This window comes from Symphalangus syndactylus, chromosome 11, assembly GCF_028878055.3.
Source record: "Symphalangus syndactylus isolate Jambi chromosome 11, NHGRI_mSymSyn1-v2.1_pri, whole genome shotgun sequence".
NCBI lineage: Eukaryota > Metazoa > Chordata > Mammalia > Primates > Hylobatidae > Symphalangus > Symphalangus syndactylus.
Window position 1 is genome coordinate 20,832,056 of NC_072433.2, and position 18,375 is coordinate 20,850,430.

Consider the following 18,375-nt stretch of genomic DNA (forward strand, 5'->3'; position numbering starts at 1 on the left):
CTGCAGACACTTCAGTCATCCTCCCATCCTTGGAGTGGGGGGCTCTTTCTCCAGCTCCAGTTCGTGCACGGCAAAGCTTGCAGCTTTACAGCCTCCAAGAAGAAGCAAGCCCAGGTCCCACGCGGCCACAGTTGCACAGTGACGCCCTCCCCCGTCCCCTTCTTTGAGCTGCACTCAAGGGACCAGCCTGGGCTGCTATGCTGTCTCACTCCCAACCCAAGCTCCGCCCAACTGTGAGTCCTAGCACTTTGGCCCCTTTGAGCGCGGACTCAAAACAGAGGCCAGAAGTGCACCACTAGAGAGAACGGCCAGGATGCCGGAAGTGCGTCACCCTCGTGGGGGCGCTTGAAGGCCGGAAGTGCGTCATGAGCACGGCTGCTCTGTCTAAGGTGCAACTTTTCCGCATCTCGGTGTTTCCGATTGGGAGACATCCTCTTCCTTTCCTTGTACACACTTTTTTCTCTCCTCAGGAACCTCACGCCTGGGTCATTATCCATTTGGGTGGGTCAGGAAGGCGATCACCTCTGCCCGGGAGCAGTTGATTGTCAGGAAGGAATTCGTGAGAAAACCGCCGTCACCACAGACCTAGATGGTGGCGTTGTTTCCTGGATGCTTACTGGTCTTTCTGAGTTCTGGTTCACTCGCAGTGAATCAACTTCCTTTCACAAGCTCTGCCACTCACTGGCCATTGAGGAAGACCTTTGTGTCTCTGAGCAGCTTTTGTCTTCTGTAAAATAAGCCAGTCAGATTATACCATTCAAGCTGTCTTTAATTCCATGCACTGTAACCTCCAATGGTTTGCCACTACCCCTGGAGTCCAAGTCAACATTCAAGGCTCCTCAGACCCTTGCCCTCCTTCCCCTCTAAATGATAAAGAAAATGCCAAAAGCGCAGGGCATATGGGGTAAGAGAGATAGCTCTAAAGTGTTAACGCCTGTGGCTTTCTGGGTCCACAAAAGAGAACTCTGGCCAGGATTTTGCTGGACTGTCCAAACGTTTGTGATCACTGTCACAGAATTACAAAACAAACAGGGGACTTAGAGCTTCTTAGTCCCATCTCTTTTACAACAGTATGACATAGTGGTAAGGAGCACAGCCTGGCATCAGGATGCTTTGTTTCAAAGGCCAAAGGACCACTCTGTGACCTTTGGTGCATTACTTAACCTGTAAGTGTCACATTTATTTTTAAAATTAGGATAATAATAGTATTTATTCCTGGGATTGTTGTGAGGATTAGATGTTAGTACATGTAAATTATACAGTGTCTAGCACATACTAAACACTCACTAGATATTAGTAATTATTACACTCACTAGATATTAGTGATTATTAATAGCTTAGGAATTGAGCCTGAATAGGCTCTGGAGTTAATGCAGTGCTCAAACTTTTTGTTAAAACCTTTGAAAATGGTTATAAACCTCAGTGGGTTTGGGCATCTGTACACTTTTTAGTACCAGACCAGATAGTATAAGCAAAGCCTGGTGGCAGTTCAGGGTTGGTTCTTAGGAGATCAGAGTGCTAAAATAGCTAGCTCATCATGAGCTGAGGACTTCCAGGATGACTAGTTGGACTTGCTGTTCAGTTGGGACTTCGGCAACACAAGTCCGGACAAATGGGACCATGACCCAGGTCTTCAAGAGCAACCCTCAGGCTTTCTGCAGAGTGTAAACTCCTCAAGAAAGAGGCTTTTCTATCTTGTCCATGACTGTATCCCGAGTTTCTAGAATAGTGTTTATAACACAGTTGGTGATCAATAAGCATTTTTTGATGAATAAAGAATTGGACATAAATGATTATACTCCCTTACTATAAGGGAGAGTGGGACAGATAATATAAGCACTCAATGCAGAATGAATCGTGAGTAAGAGAAAATCAAGACTCAAAAGAGTTTCAGTAAGGCCACAGCATATAATAGGTATCAGAGTTAAGATTTAAACCCTAGATTCTTTCCACCATGTCAAACTGGCTTTCCAGAACAATATACTAGGTGGTATTCCAAGTCCCAATATGCCTTTGTATGCTCTCACACCGTGGACACAAGCTTTCTGACCTCAGTCCCTTCAGGAAGAGAGAGAAGAGCAACAGTAACTGTAAGAGGAAAAATAATCAAATTCTGAAATAAGGGCCAAAGAACCATATAAGATGACACCATTCCCATTTTACAGATGAGGAAACTGAACACAGAAAGATTAAATAACATGCTCAAAGTCATGCACAGCTCCTATGTGGCAGAGCCAGAATTCAAACCATGATAGTTTGGCCTCAGTATACACACATAAGCACTCTGTCACTGCCTCAGATATGTAGTTCTGTGTCTCATAGTGAAGAATAAGTTGAAATATGTTAAGTCAAACTAATGTTTCCAAGCCTCCACTTATTGAGTGTGATTTGGGGCAAGTTACCTAGATTCTCTGTGCCTTCAATTTTCTCACCTATAAAATGGGTACAATATTAATACCTACTTTGTAGGCTGCTGAGAGGATTAAACAACATATGAAAATCACTTATTTTCATGTCTAACTTATTGTAAGCATTCGCTACATTTCTAATTAATTGATTGTTTCATTTTTATTGAGTTTTTTTTTTTATTTTTTTAGAGTAGGGGTCTCTCCATGTTGCCCAGGCTGGATTTGCACTTCTGAGCTCAAGTGATTCTCCCCAGTCAGCCTCTCAAATAGCTGGGTATATAGGCACGTACCACTGTGCCCAAATGAGGTATAATTTAAGTTCAGTAAAGAGTACAAATCTTAAGTATAAAACTTGATGAATATTTATATATGTAACTCCAACCTGATCAAGATATAGAATGTCCCCAGCACCCCAGAAACCTCTCTCTTATACCCCTTCCTAGTTGATAGCCTCCCCAAAATAATCACTATTCTGACCCCCATCACCTTAGCTTTAGCTGTTTTTAAACTTTATATAAATGGAATCATATAGTAATAGAACCATGCAGCTCATTTCTTTAATCTAACATAATATCTTTGAGATTCATCTATTGTATATAACTATAGTTCATTCATTTTTATCATTGTTTAATGGTTCATTGTTAAATAAACCACATTTTTTTACCCAAAAAAATCTACTGTGATGGACATTTAGGTTTTTTTTTACTTTTTGGCTCTTATGAATAACCTTGAAGATTATGAGTAACTGCAATAAACATTTTCACATGTCTGGTGAACATAAGCTCTTATCTTTCTTAAACATACTTAAGAGTGAATTTGCTGAGTCATTGGACATCAGGCATTTTGCCTCAGTCAATAACTGCCACCAGACCAGGTGGTATAAGCAAAAAGATAACACAACTTTATTACTATTAATAATTTTTTCTTTTTTAATGTTTTAGAGATGGGGCCTTGCTATGTTGCCCAGGCTGGTCTTGAACTCCTGGGTTCAAGAGATCCTCTGCCTCAGCCTCTCAAAGTGCTGGGATTGCAGGCAGGAGCCACCATGCCCAGCTAATAACAATTCTTAATATCCTTTAATACCCAGCCATAATCCACTTTCCCTGTTTGTCTCAAAAATGTCTTTTTACAGGTGGTTTATTCTAATCATGACCTAAACAAGGTCCTTACACTGCATTTAACGATATGTCTCTGAAGTTTCTGTGTAAAATGCAGTTTTTCAGCGTGCTTGTACCAATTTCCCCTTTAGTAGCAGCATATGAGAGTACACTTGTTCTACATCACACTCAACAAATGTGAACCATTATGAGAATTGTAACTCTAATTATTTGGTGAATCAGAGGAGGAAGGCTAAAATTATACTGGGTTTTGCCTGGGGTAACTGAGTAGGTGGTGAGGTTTCAGAGGGAGAGGTGGACAAGCAATAATGAGTTTTTGGTGTCTGCATGGAAATACATCTAGTTGGACATACCATCTGAAGCCCAGGGGAAAGTGCAGGGCAGAGGTAGTGATATGGGTGGATAAAGATGTAAGACCAGGTGGGATCACACTGAGCCAACAGAGAATTTGTAACCAAACAGCCTAGCCTGAAAATGCATTTTAAAACCTTTTTTCTTTTTTCTGTTTTTTTCCCTAGTCTCAAGATATAACCTTGAAGCTTACTGCATATATCATTGTTTTCTTCTCCTTAGTCTTAAAATACAGCCTTGAAATTTACTTTCTTTGAAACACCACGTCCCTCCTTTTCTTACCATACCTTCCTTACACCATGCACATTTTTATCTAACTATATGCTAGTATCTAATTATGTGATTATTTAGAAATTCCAGGGGCTAATCTTGAAACAGACCAAGCATAGGGACCCAGCTGCAAAATTCCAGAAATTCAAGGCAGTTAGAAAATAACCTGGCCATTGTTGAGATGATGCCAGCCCACACTCCAAGTGGACCACAGCTCAAGATAGCCACTGGAACAAGACACACAGACCTTGTACTCAGTACCCCTCTCACATGCCTCCCATTCCAAGTTCCCTTTTTAAAGCCCTTCTCCTCAGCCTAAAATTTGAAGTGGTTACCTTGGATGTGAATCCGGCCACTTCCCCACTGCAAGTTTTGGTAAATAATGTCACTTTCTTTCTATCATAGCTCGCTCTTGTTATTGGATTTTGCAAGCAGCAAGCAGCCAGACCTGCCTTCGGTTACAAGTTCAAAGGCCCAGATGGTTCATTTAAATAGAATAGGGGCCTAAGTTTCTGTATTTTTCACATGTCCCCTGGATGATTATGACACACATTAATGTTTGAGCACCACTGACGAAAGCAGTGGGTTAAGGAAGGAACCTTAGAAAACAATGACATTTTAGGAGGAAATAGGAAGAGGAACCCTCTCATGACATAGGTTCAGATTAAGAGAGGATGTACAATCTTGGAAGACACAGAAGTAGGGTTTTATGGAATGGGAGTTCAACTGTGTCAAACCAACAGAGTTTTGTTTTGTTTTGTTTTTTGAGACAGAGTTTCGCTGTGTTGCCCAGGCTGGAGTGCAGTGGCGCAATCTCAGCTCACTGCAAGCTCCGCCTCCCGGGTTCACGCCATCCTCCTGCCTCAGCCTCCCGAGTAGCTGGGACTACAGGCACCCGCCAGCACGCCCGGCTAATTTTTTGTATTTTTAGTAGAGACGGGGTTTCACTGTGTTAGCCAGGGTGGTCTCGATCTCCTGACCTTGTGATCCGCCTGCCTCAGCCTCCCAAAGTGCTGGGATTACAACTGTAAGCCACCGCACCCAGCCCAAACCAGCAGAGTTTTAATAAAAATTATATTAATAAGGAACACAACAGTACCACCTAGTGGAGATTCCTGGGAGACGTAATCAGCCGTCCTTTCTCTTGCTCCTCTTGCCTGTGTTCTTTGACCTTTCACAACTGAAAGCTCTGAGGCCATATTTCTGTCTCTTTCTCACAAATATACACATGCCCACGTTTAAAATATATATATTTAAATATAGTTCTGTGTGCATTCTTATTATTTTAGAGTTGCCTGGAGTTTTTTCTTTCATGTTTTCCTTTTTAAACTTTTTTTTTTTTTAATGAAGTCTCGTTCTTGTCTCCCATTGCTGTCGTGCAGTGGCGCAATCTCGGCTCACTGCAACCTCCGCCTCCTGGGTTCAAGTGATTCTCCTGCCTCAGCCTCCCAAGTAACTGGGATTACAGGCACCTGCCACCACACCCGCCTAATTTTTGTATTTTTAGTAGAGATAAGGTTTCACCATGTTGGCCAGGCTGATCTCAAACTCCTGACCTCAGGTGATCTGCCCGCCTCAGCCTCCCAAAGTGCTGGGATTACAGGCGTTAGCCACTGTGCCCGGCCCATATTTCTTAAACTATTAATTTTAGATTTTTAAAAGTTACACTGTAAAGTAGTATAATGGACCCCCTGGTGCCCATCTATCATCACAAGCTTCAACAATGGTGCCCATCTCATTGCATCTGCTCCTACAAACACACACGTAAACATGTGCACACACACTTTTGCTGTTATTGTTTATCTGTTCGGCTGGAGTTGAACTCAGACATCATATTGTTTCTACTGTCAGTACTTCACTGTGTTTCTCTAGGAGATAAAGATAAGAGGATAAAGATAACACAATTATATTACTATTAATAACAAGTCTTAATACCCCCTAATACCGAGCCGTATTCAGTTTTCCCTGATTGTCTCAAAAATGTCTTTATACAGGTGGCTTTTTTTGTTTTTTGTTGTGGGGTTTTTGTTTTTGTTTTGTTTTGTTTTGAGACAGAGTTTTGCTGTTGTTCTCCAGGTTGGAGTGCATTGGCACAATCTCGGCTCACTGTAACTTCAGCCTTCTTGGTTCAAGCAATTCTCCTGCCTCAGCCTTCCAAGTAGCTGGGATTACAGGCATGCGCCACCATGCCCGGCTAATTTTTTTGTATTTTCTTAGTAGAGACAGGGTTTTACCATGTAAGTCAGGCTGGTCTCAAACTCCTGACCTCAAGAGATCCACCCGCCTTGGCCTCCCAAAGTGTTGGGATTACACGGGTGAGCCACCTCGCCAGGTCTACAGGTGGTCTTCCTAATCATGATCCAAACAAGGTCATCATACTTCATTTAGCAATGTGTCTCTTAAGTCTCTTAAGTATATATAACAATTTGTCCTCCTTTTAAAAAGGACATTTGTTCTTTGAAGACGTTGGACTATTTGTCCTACAGAATTTCTCCCATTCTGTGTTTGGCTGTGGTGTTATTTAACATCTTGCCTTGTTCCCCACCATGCTTAGTGTGAGTTGGTAGTTTGATCCAGGAGCTTGATTTTATTTTATTCAAGTTCAACTCTAGTGGCTCCTCACACACTCTTCCTAAACATCTTTGTTCTCCCTTTTCTCTTTTTCAATATTTACTCAATATTCTCAGAAAACTCAATCTCCCTCTCTGCCTCTTCATTAAATGTGTTGGAAAAAAAAAAAAAGACCTTGGTAATGGGTAACTATAGTAGACAAACTAGAGATAAATCTTGAATGTGGAATGGAAAACTCTATTTCCGCTTTTATTGTTAGTTTTAATTAATATATAATAACTGTACATACCTCTGGGATACTGTGTGATATTTCAATACATATATACAATACATAATGATCAAATCCACATAATTAGCATATCCATCACCTCAAACATTTACTTCTTTGTGCTGGGAACATTCAAAATCCACTCTTCTAGCTATTCAATGTACAACAAATTGTTGTTAATTATAGTCACTCTATTATGCTTTAGAATGCTAGAACTCAGTCCTGCTATCTAGTTCGCCTTTTGTATCCATTAACCAACCTTTGGCTCTCTCTGTATTTTGTTTTTAATGACCATAGTTTAAAAGATCAAGTTTTAAAGCCCTTAGACATTCCCAGGAGGCCTCCTCCATAACATCTTCAGTAAACTCCTAATTCTCCAATGGCTATCTATTCAGCAAATATTTATCAAGGTTTTACTGGTTATGTGCCAGGTATGGTGCTGGGGATAGAGCAGTGAATAAAATGGACAAAAAATATTTACATTTATAGAACTTGCATTATATTGTAATTAATTTCTCTCACATTATACCTGCTGTCTTAATAAAGAGAATGAAATGGAAGAAATTTTTTATTTGGCATTTGCTAGTATTGTCATTGTTTTGTTGCACTGACATATACATATATCAAAATTGCTCCATTATGGAAAAACTGATTTTCATTTCCAGGTGGTGACTTAACCACCACTTAAGATGCTAATTCACTTGGAAATAGCATTCTTGGGTGCAAAATTAATTTCCAAATTAACTTTGGAAGATAACTGTAAGTTTTATAAAATTATGGAAGTTTATGAAAAACTAACACTTTTTAACAGCTAAATAAATTATCAAGGTAGGCTTAAATGTAAAAAATGAAATCAAACAGTATTAGAAAAATTATTTTCTCATTCTTCTGCTTATACCAGTAAAAGCCTCTATTAAAAAGTAAGAGTTGCTTTGGGAGGCTGAGGCAGGCAGATCACCTGAGGTCAGGAGTTCAAGACCAGCCTGGCCAACATATAGTGAAATCCCATCTCCACTAAAAATACAAAAATTAGCTGGGCAGAGTGGTACATGCCTTTAGTTCCAGCTACTTGGGAAGCTGAGGCAGGAGAATTGCTTGAACCTGGGAGGTGGAGTTTGCAGTAAGCTGAGATCGCACCACTGCACTCCACCATGGGCAAAAGAGCAAGACTCTGTCTCTCAAAAAAACAAAAAAGTTAGAGTTGAAAAACCCTAGACTAGGCCCTTCAGCACTGGAATCAGATCTAAGTGTATCAGAACAGAAATTTACCAAATAGTTTTCTTCTGATTCCAAGATGATCCTTTGAAATAATTTATCCTTAGGATTTGGCTTACTCACAGAGAACATCTATTTCCTACAGTAAGGTGACTCTCAAATAAAATGAAAATGAGCTACAGGAACCTAACAACCCCCCAAAAATCTTCTGGAATCTAATCAACACCAAATAGGAGGAACGGCCATTGGTCAGTTCACTTGCAGAGATTTCATTACATATCTTTGTCCAGCAAGTTTCAGACCGGCTAAGCGTGGTAGCTCACGCCTGTAATCCCAGCACTCTGGGCAGCCGAGGTGGGTGGATCACTTAAGGTCAGGAGTTCAAGGCTAATCTGGCCAACATGGTGAAACTCCATCTCTAATAAAAAAAAAAAAATTAGCTGGACATCGTGGTGTGCACCTGTAGTCCCAGCTTCTCAGGAAGCTGAGGCAGGAGAGTCACTTGAACCTGAGAGGTGAATGCTGCAGTGAGCCAAGATCATGCCACTGTACCCCTGGGTACAGTGTCTGGGTAACAGAGCAAGACTTCATCTCCAAAAAGAAAAAAAATAGAAGTTTCAGACCAAAGTGCCACCTTGGTTTTTAGTTCTTTGTTCTGAACTAAGTATATCAGCTTTTATTTTCATACGTTCTTGTTGTTTATCTTGTTGTGTCTATCTTGTTTATCTTCTTGTTGTTTATCTTGTTGTTTATTGACATTTCTTTTTCATGCTCCCATCTTGTGGAAGTTTCCTATCTTGTGCAGATTTGGATGCTAGACCTGCAAGCGAGAGAGTGAGTGGCTCCTTGAAGATATTGGCAGTCCATGGAGAGTTAGCATGTGTGGAGTTTGGGCTCTAGTGCCTTGTTTTCTAAAGACGGTGTTTGGTACAGTTTGGATACGTGTTCCTGCCCAAATCTCATGTTGAAATGTAATCCCCAGTGGTGGAGGTGGGGCCTGGTGGGAGGTGACTTGATCATAGGGGCGGAGTTCTCATGAATGATTTAGCACTATCCCCTTGGTGCTGTCCTTGCGATAGTGAGTGAGTCTTCCTGAGATCTGATTGTTTAAAAGGTTGTGGCTCCGCCCAGCTCTCTCTCTTGCTCCTGCTCCTGCCATGTGATGTGCCTGCTTCCCCTTCACCTTCCGCCATAATTGTAAGTTTCCTGAGGCCTCCCCAGAAGCTGAGCAGATGCCAGCATCATGCTTCCTGTACAGCCTGCAGAACCATGAGCCAATTAAACCTCTTTTCTGTATAAATTACCCAGTCTCAGCTATTTCTTTATAGCAAGGCGAGAACAGCCCAATGCAGTGTGCTAGCACTGCTCTCTTCCCCTCTTTTCACTCCGCACACAAAAGTTCTGCAATTCTGTGAATGTACTGTTTTTGTTCAAGTGTATTAGCAACTTCATTCAGAATTTCAACATGCCATTTTAATCTCTTTCTCCCTCCCAAGCCTGTTACCTTGAAGTAGTAATTAACTGTCCTCATGCTTTTTCTTATTTTACTTGCTTGTCATTGATGGTGTTCTGAGCTACTCTTCCCTTGAGATTCTTTGTTCATTCCTGAGGTCTTTCTCTTCCCTCTTCTCCCCGAGCACACCCAAAGTTTGCATCTAGTTATTGATTTGCAATGTTATGCCCTACTTCATCTTTTTTTTTTTTTTTTTTTTTGAGACGGAGACTCACTCTGTCACCCAGGCTGGAGTGCAGTGGTGCGATCTCGGCTCACTGCAACCTCTGCCTCCAGGGTTCAAGCAATTCACGTGTGTCAACCTCCTGAGTAGCTGGGATTACAGGCGCCCACCACCATGCCCAGCTAATTTTTGTATTTTTAGAAGAGACAGTGTTTCACCATGTTGGTCAAGCTGGTCTCGAACTCCTGATCTCGTGATCCACCCACTTCAGCCTCCCAAAGTGCTGGGATTACAGGTGTGAGACACCGCGCCTGGCCTACTTCATCTCAAATATTTAATTTGAGTTCTTTTCCAACATAGGTTGACTCTTTCTTGCATATTTATTGGCTTTAATAATGTAAATGTGGTCTCATACTGGGTAGAATTACCTTATTTGTTGCTCCTTGTACAAACTTCTCTGATCCCTGCCAGGCAAGGTATCAGAGCCTCGGCAATGGAAAGTGGCTGGCTTGCAAGTGATAAAAAAGAATTTACAGTATAGGTTTGAAAAGGAAAGTTTTATTAGATAGAAAGAACACTGCAGGGGAGTGCAGTGAGGCACTTCAGCAAGACAGGACTGAGTGTGCTGGTGGATTTTCCTTAGGGGTATTTATGGACCTTAAAGCAGGAGCTTAAGGGTAATTTGGACCACAATAGCAACATAGGTCATGAAAAATGATCACATTTGTAGACATTTTAGTGCCTTGATGTCAGCAAGGGCTGTACAATGAGTTTCAACGTGCATGGATTTCGGAGATGTATAGAACTCCTAGTTACTTATAAATTTAGAGGGAAGAAGTCTGGTACCAGATGCCAGCCTTAGATAATAGGGAAGTCTAATTACTTCCTAATTCCTCAGACAAGGAGTTTTGCCTCCGGATGGTCTGCTTGATGGCCACCAGGTGATCTTTGCTCTCCTCCATCATTATTAGTGTCGTCGTTTTTGAACCAGACCATATTCTGGCATCAAGAGGGAAGAAAAATTAACAGTCTTCAACCATTTGAAGAGCGTGACTCTGTCCTGAATATTGAACAGCACTCTGAACAGCAGCTACATTTACATAGCACAATGGTGACATCTAGTGTCAGTGGGATAAATTTCAGCTAGCTCTGCAACTTACCTGAAATTTAAGCACAGGGTCTCAGTGCCTCGGGATCCTCACCTCAACTTCCTTCAGGGCCAAGAAAATGTTTCCTTCCAATTTGTAATTTGCCTTTGGATTTTCTTAACAATTGCTCTTTAGTTTTATACATTATTGGGTTTAAAATTAATGTACAATAGACCAAAGATGTTAGAGTGTACAATGTGATGAGTTTTGACCAGCAGAGAACAAAATAGAAAAAATAAAAAAACCCTTGTCCTCATAGAGCTTACATTCTTAATGGCCAAAATTATGTCACATGGCTGCTCCTAACAGCAGAGGAATCTGTAAGGCAAGTTTTTTTACTTTCTTGCTTCCATGGTAGGAAGAAGATGGAAAGGGGGGGTTTGTGTTAGCCCATCTACAATTCCTGCCACAGTGAGACTGAGAAGCACTCAAATTACATAAGTGCTTATACACAACAGTTAAGGTTAAAGCATGTTTCAGAAGTATTGACATGCGTGTTCTTTACATCAGCCCTATTTATTATTATTACTACTATTATTATTAACTTAGGTGCTTTCTTATTTGATGACATGTAAATAGATCCTCCAGCACAAGACCTTGATCCACAGAGGACCTCCAGTCAATGATAGACATTATCTTGGCACCAGTAACGTACACCCTGTGGTTTTCTAGTGTTGCTTAGACCTTTCATTAGTCTGCATACCTTATCCGCTGTAAAGGTTCTCTGTCTGCTATAAGCTCATCTGACTCATGACACCCTTCATCTGGCTCATCAAGTTGTTCACAGCCTGTTTGTTTTCCAAACTCCCCTTGATGGAAAGAAACAGATGTCTACTAGATAGGATGAGTGGGTCCACTCATCTGGCTCAGGATATATCCATTCTTACTGAATCAATATTATATCACAGTTTATAAAAATGTACTCCAGGCCGGGCGCGGTGGCTCACGCTTGTAATCCCAGCACTTTGGGAGGCCGAGGCGGGCGGATCACGAGGTCAGGAGATCGAGACCACGGTGAAACCCCGTCTCTACTAAAAATACAAAAAAAAATTAGCCGGGCGTGGTGGCGGGCGCCTGTAGTCCCAGCTACTCGGAGAGGCTGAGGCAGGAGAATGGCGTGAACCCGGGAGGCGGAGCTTGCAGTGAGCCGAGATTGCGCCACTGCACTCCAGCCTGGGCGACAGAGCGAGACTCCGTCTCAAAAAAAAAAAAAAAAAAAAAATGTACTCCAAAATTCCTGGGACTTACCAGCAGGCTACACTTCCCGAGGGAAAATCCATCAGAGCACTGGTTCTCAAACTTGGCTGCACATTGGGATCACCTAGGAAGTTTTTTAAGAAAACATAGTGCCTAGGACCCACCCAGCAAAACAGTGATTCTCAACTAGGTGGTTTGCCCCACTACTAGAAATACATGGATATGTCTTTTGGTCAGTACAACTAGGTAAGTGTGCTACTGGCATCTAGTGGGTAGAGCCCAAGGGTGCAGTTAAACAACCCACAATGCACAGGACAGCTCCTATAGCAAAGACTTATCTGGTCCCAAATGTCTATAGTGCCAAGGTGGAGAAACCCTGTCCAAAGATACAACTCTCTGTATGCATTCAGCCTGGGCATGGGATTATTGAAACCTCCCCAGGTGATTATACTATGCAGCAAAGCTTGAGAACTACTGCTAGAGACATGTTCCTAGAGAACATTCAATTATATGGCTAAATTCCTCTCAACCCCGGGCCATTGAGCTTGAACTGAAAATTTTCCATTTCTTCTTGTTTGATTTGGGAGTTGTTTGTTTGGGAAGTGAGGGTGGTTCGAAGGAAGAAGAGCTAGTTTCTTTTGTGAGAAAGCCTAGGTTTCCCACAACATGCTAGAATGGGTATCTCTGTAAATAGAAGTCTAGCTGTTACTATTCACCCTGTGAGTTGGCCTCCCCGGCACAGCTCAAGAGGATCATTAACCACAGACAAACACACACGTCCTGGGGTACAGGTCACTTGGAATTACATGTGGGAGAAGCAACTCCTTTGCAAATAAACACTCCCTAATGTTTCACAGAATGACAGCTTCTCCCACTGGGGACCTCCCAGGGCCACTGCAGTTGTGAAACTCTAGGGGGAACCAGTCACATAGAATACAATGTGAACGATGCTCCCAAGCTTCATGGCCCTCAAAGTTAATTTTACATTCACCAGAATGCCTAGCCTTTTAAGTCAGTCCCATATATACATATAAAGAGAGAGTGTCTCACTCTATTGACCAGGCTGGAGAGTGCAGTGGCACCATCACCGCTCACTGCAGCCTTGACCTGCTGGGCCAAAGCAGTCCTCCTGCCTCAGCCTTGCAAGTAGGGACTACAAGTGCATGGCACCATGCCTGGCTAATTTTTAAATTTTTCTGTAGAGCCAGGGTTTCACTATATTGCCCAGGCTAGTCTTGAACTCCTGACCTTAAGTGATCCTCCCACCTCAGCCTTCCAAAGTGCTGGGATTACAGACATGAGCCACCACGCCTGGCCCGGTGCAGGCTACATGAAATATTTAAATATTTTGGCTACGTGAAAATATTCCACTAGCTCTCCATATGTACTTTGACATTTATTTATAATATCTCAGATAATGCTACGATAATATATGTTACTCCCTATATATGTATATATACACACTATATGTATGCATGTGTATTTATAGATAATATTTAAAATTTGTAATGCAAATAGTGTCGTATTATACAAGCCAATCTACAACTTTCTTTTTTCACTTAACGCTCTGTATCAACCGCTTAGCATGTTCAGACATGCAGATATACGTTATTCCTCTAACAGCTGCAGAGTATTACATTGCATGGACTTGATTTTAAGGAATAGTTGCATATTAGATGTGAGTGGAATGAACACAGGCATTTCCTGAGCTCCATAACATGACACTTAAAGGACAAAAAGGATGCAGATTCACAAGGACAAGAGAGTGGGAAAGGAGACAAACGCAGATGAGAGATGTTCACACAGTTTCGGTGATACCAGGAAGCAAGCTGATTCACCCAGTGGAAAAGCTCAGGGATCGGGCATCAGAGACTTCACAAGGCAGAGGCGAGCCATGTGACAGACATATAAGGATCAATTGGACCCACCGATCTCATTCCCACCTGCAAAGCCTAGAGACCTCTCCTCCCAAACCATGCAATACAGGAGCTTTATTCTCTGGGGAAAAAACCAGCAGATGACCAGATGGAGACAGTGGATTTAAAACAAGGAGATGATTAAAAGTGTGCATGCTGAATAGACAAACATCGCAAGGCCTTGCCAGTGCCCCAGCCCCATTCTCCCACTTGGCTCTCAAAACACTATCAAGCAGGCTTATACCATCTGCAGAGGAGCCTTAGAGGCAGTGAATAACCCCAGATAAACCTGCAAAACATCTGGGGTAAAGGTCTATCAGAAAAAAAAAAAAAGCGATTGTCTCACAATTTCTTCTTCACCACAGGAGACTGGGTGTGATTCTAGGATCCCAAACACAGCAATGCCTATAGGTAGCACAAACATAATAGAAATGACAAGGAAGAAGAGGATTTCTAGAAATAATGATCCAGAGTACCGGGGATATTTAGCACTAACTGATCCAAGGGACACGCTGGTAGGAACTCATGGGGAACCATGGAGGATGTCAGGCTGAGATGGGCAGGGATGAAGGCAGAGCAGGAGCAGCACCCAAGATGTCTACCTCTTAACTCCCATCAAGGAGACAAGGGAGACACGACAGAGCCATTATGGGACAGAGATCAACAGTGACCAACCTGATTCAGCAGCCACCTGGTGTACCTACTATGCACCAGATTCCGTGTTAGGGAGCACGTAGGGATACAGGAGTAGGATGCTGTCCAATGATCTAACAATGCACCTGCGCAGGTTGCCACTCACAGTGTTCCCTGCTTTCCTAGAGTCTGGAGACTCTCCCTTCTTACTTTCACAGCTCTTTGGCCAGCCACAAATCCATTTGCCCACACACTTCCTGGTTCCCTCACTTTCCTCCAGCCTGACACAGAAGTGTCTTTCCCAGTGCACTTCCACTAAAGAATATCTGCAAGGATAGAAGGTCCCTTCTTGTTGTCATGACAAACCAACAAACCAGCATGGGAAACACTCACTGTGTGCAAGGGACTCACTTTGGCATTCAAATTTCATCATACAGAATAAAGAAAATGTGGTTCATCTATACCATGGAATACTAGACAGCCATAAAAAGGAATGAGATCATGTCTTTTGCAGCAACATGGATAGAGCTGGAGGCTATTATCCTAAGCAGATTATCACAGGGACAGAAAACCAAATGCCGCACGTTCTCACTTATAAGCCATGGTCTGCAACCTTTTTTTGCTTTCATACCCATTAAAACAGTTTCATTAAAAAATTAGTTTAGGCAGTCATGGCCATCAAACACATGAAAAGATGCTCAATGTCATTAGTCACTAGGGAAATGCAAATCAAAACCAAAACGAGGCTGAGCACAGTGACTCACGCCTGTAATGCCAGCACTTCCAGAGGCCAAGGCGGGCGGCTTCCCTGAGGTCAGGAGTTCGAGACCAGTCTGGCCAACATGGTGAAATCCCATCTCTACTAAAAATACACACACACACACACACACACACACACCCACACACAAAAATAGTTGGGCTTGATGGCGGGTGCCTATAATCCCAGCTACTCTGGAGGCTGAGGCAAGGGAATCACTTGAACCAGGGAGTGGAGGTTGCAGTAAGCCAAAATCACACCACTGCACTCCAGCCTGGTGACAAAGCGAGACTCTGTCTCAAAAAAAAAAAAAAAAAAGAGATACTATTTTACACCCACTAGGTCAGCCATAATTAAAATGGAAAATAACAAGAGTTCTGGAGAATGTGGGGAAATTGGAACCCTTGTGCATCGCTGGTGGAAACGTAAAATAGTGGTCACTGTGGGAAAGTTTGGTGGTTCCTCAAAAAGTTAAGCATAAAATTACCAGCAATTCCACTGCTAGGTATATAGTAGTCCCCGCTTATCCTCAGGGGATAGGTTCCAAGACCCACAGTGAATACCTGAAATCGTGCATCGTACCAAATCCTATGTACACCATGTTTTTTTCCTATACGTACATACCTACGATAAGGTTTAATTTATAAATTAGGCACAGTAAGAGATTAACAACAATGATATAATAGAACAATAATAATAATATGCCAGCATCACTACTCTTGCATTTTGGGGCCATTAAATAAGGGTTACTTGAATACAAGCTCTGCAATGTGATGACAGTTGATCTGGTATCTGAAACAGCTACCAAGTAACTGACAGATGGGTAGAATTGACAGTGTGGATACGCTGAACAAAGGTGTGAATCATGTCCCAGGCAGGACAGAGTGGGACAGGGAGAGGTTGCATCACACTACTCAGAATGATATGCAATTGAAAACCTAGGAATTGTTTACTTCTGGAATTTTCTGTTTCATATTTTCGGGCCATGGATGACCAAGGATAACTGAAATAGCAGAAGGGCGGAATACTGTGTACCCAAAAGAACTGAAAACAGGTATTCAAACAAACACCTTGTAGAGGAATGTTTGTTGCAGCAGCACCAGTCTCAATAGCAAAAAGATGGAAACAGCCCAAATGTCCATCAACTGATGAATAAATACAATGTGGTGTATTCATACAATTGAATATTATTCAGCCATAAGAAGGAACAAAGTACTGAAACATGCTACAATGCAATGAACCTTGAAAACATTATGCTAAGCAAAAGAAGGCAGACAGGGCCACATGCTGCATGATTTCACTTACACAAAACGTTCAGAACAAATAAATCTATAAAGACAGAAAACAAACAAGCAGTTGCGGGGTGGTGGGGGTGTGTGGCAGAATGGAGAGTAACTGCTTCATGGGTACAGAGTTTCCTTTTGAGGTGATGAAAATGTCTCAGAAATAAGAGATCGTGGTTGTACAAAGTTGTGAATGTACTAAATGTCACGAATTGTAATCTTTGAAATAGTTAATGGTTAATTTTATGTTATGTGAATTTTACTCAATTAAAAAAATCCATAAAAGAAAATAAACCCAGAACCCCCAATATGTTTTTAGCTAATATTTAATATTTTCAAACATAAGTGTAAATATTTGCAAAGGATGTAATTTAAAATAAAACTGTTCCATCATTCTTTTAAATATAGCCATACAATCTTAATGCACTATTAATTTCAGACTTGATCGCCTATTTTAAAAAATATATGAACAATCTTTTCTTTAACTGTTGTTTTAACTCGTCATTCTTTTCCTCCTTGAAATTATGCTTCCATTACACCTCACCACAAACTTTCAACCTTGTATGATTTTTTAGGTTTGAAAGTCTTCTCCCAATTATCTTATCATATATAAAATATGTATATAATTTAAATTAGAAACTTTTAAAAACTCTACTGACACCAAAGTCTTCAAATAGTGGAAACTTATTCTGGATTGGTTATTATTATTGCTATTAGTATATAACTGATTAAAACAACACAAATATTACAAGTTTTGATAAATAACAAATAATTATTAAACACAAAAATAAAAATTTTGTTAAAAATACAGATGTTTTAATAGATTGGGTGGGACTTTTTTCTGTTTATTCACACATTTGTGGATAAATATTATGCTAGAATGAGAGTTCAGCATACACTCTATTTTTAAATTTTGTTTCTAGAAATATAAGCACTGTTTGCACAAACAAGAAGTTGGAAATGGAGAGTTTTGCGATATCAGCGTCAGTCACTCAATCCTTTTGAGTTTTATGCCCCAAATCACACAGTTGTTAATCATTAAAAAAAAAAAAAATCTCTTTTTTTAAGACAGAGTGTCTCCTGCTGTCACCCAGGCTGGAATGCAGTGGTGCTCACTGTAACCTCAAACTCCTGGGCTCAAGCGATTCTCCCATCTCAGACTCCCAAGTAGCTGGGACTACAGGCACGCACCACCACGCCCGGCTAATTCAAAAAGGTTTTTTTGTAGAAACAGGGGTTTCACCCAGGCTGGTCTCCAACTCCTAGCCTCAAGTGACTTTCCCACCTCCACCTGCCAAAGCACTGGGATTACCGGCCTGAGCCACCACACCCCTCCTCAAAAATTTATCCTTAGTGATCTATCAGCTCATGGCTAGATTAGGTATTCTTTCAAAGCATTAATTTGTTTTTTAGGTTTGTTTTTACTTATTCTTTAATTTTTATATTGACAAGCTCAAGTCTACACAAATACAGAAGAATAAAAAGAATCCCTATGTGCCCATCACCAGCATCAACAATGTTATCATCAACCCATGGCCAATCTTGTTTCATCTCTACCTTTCCC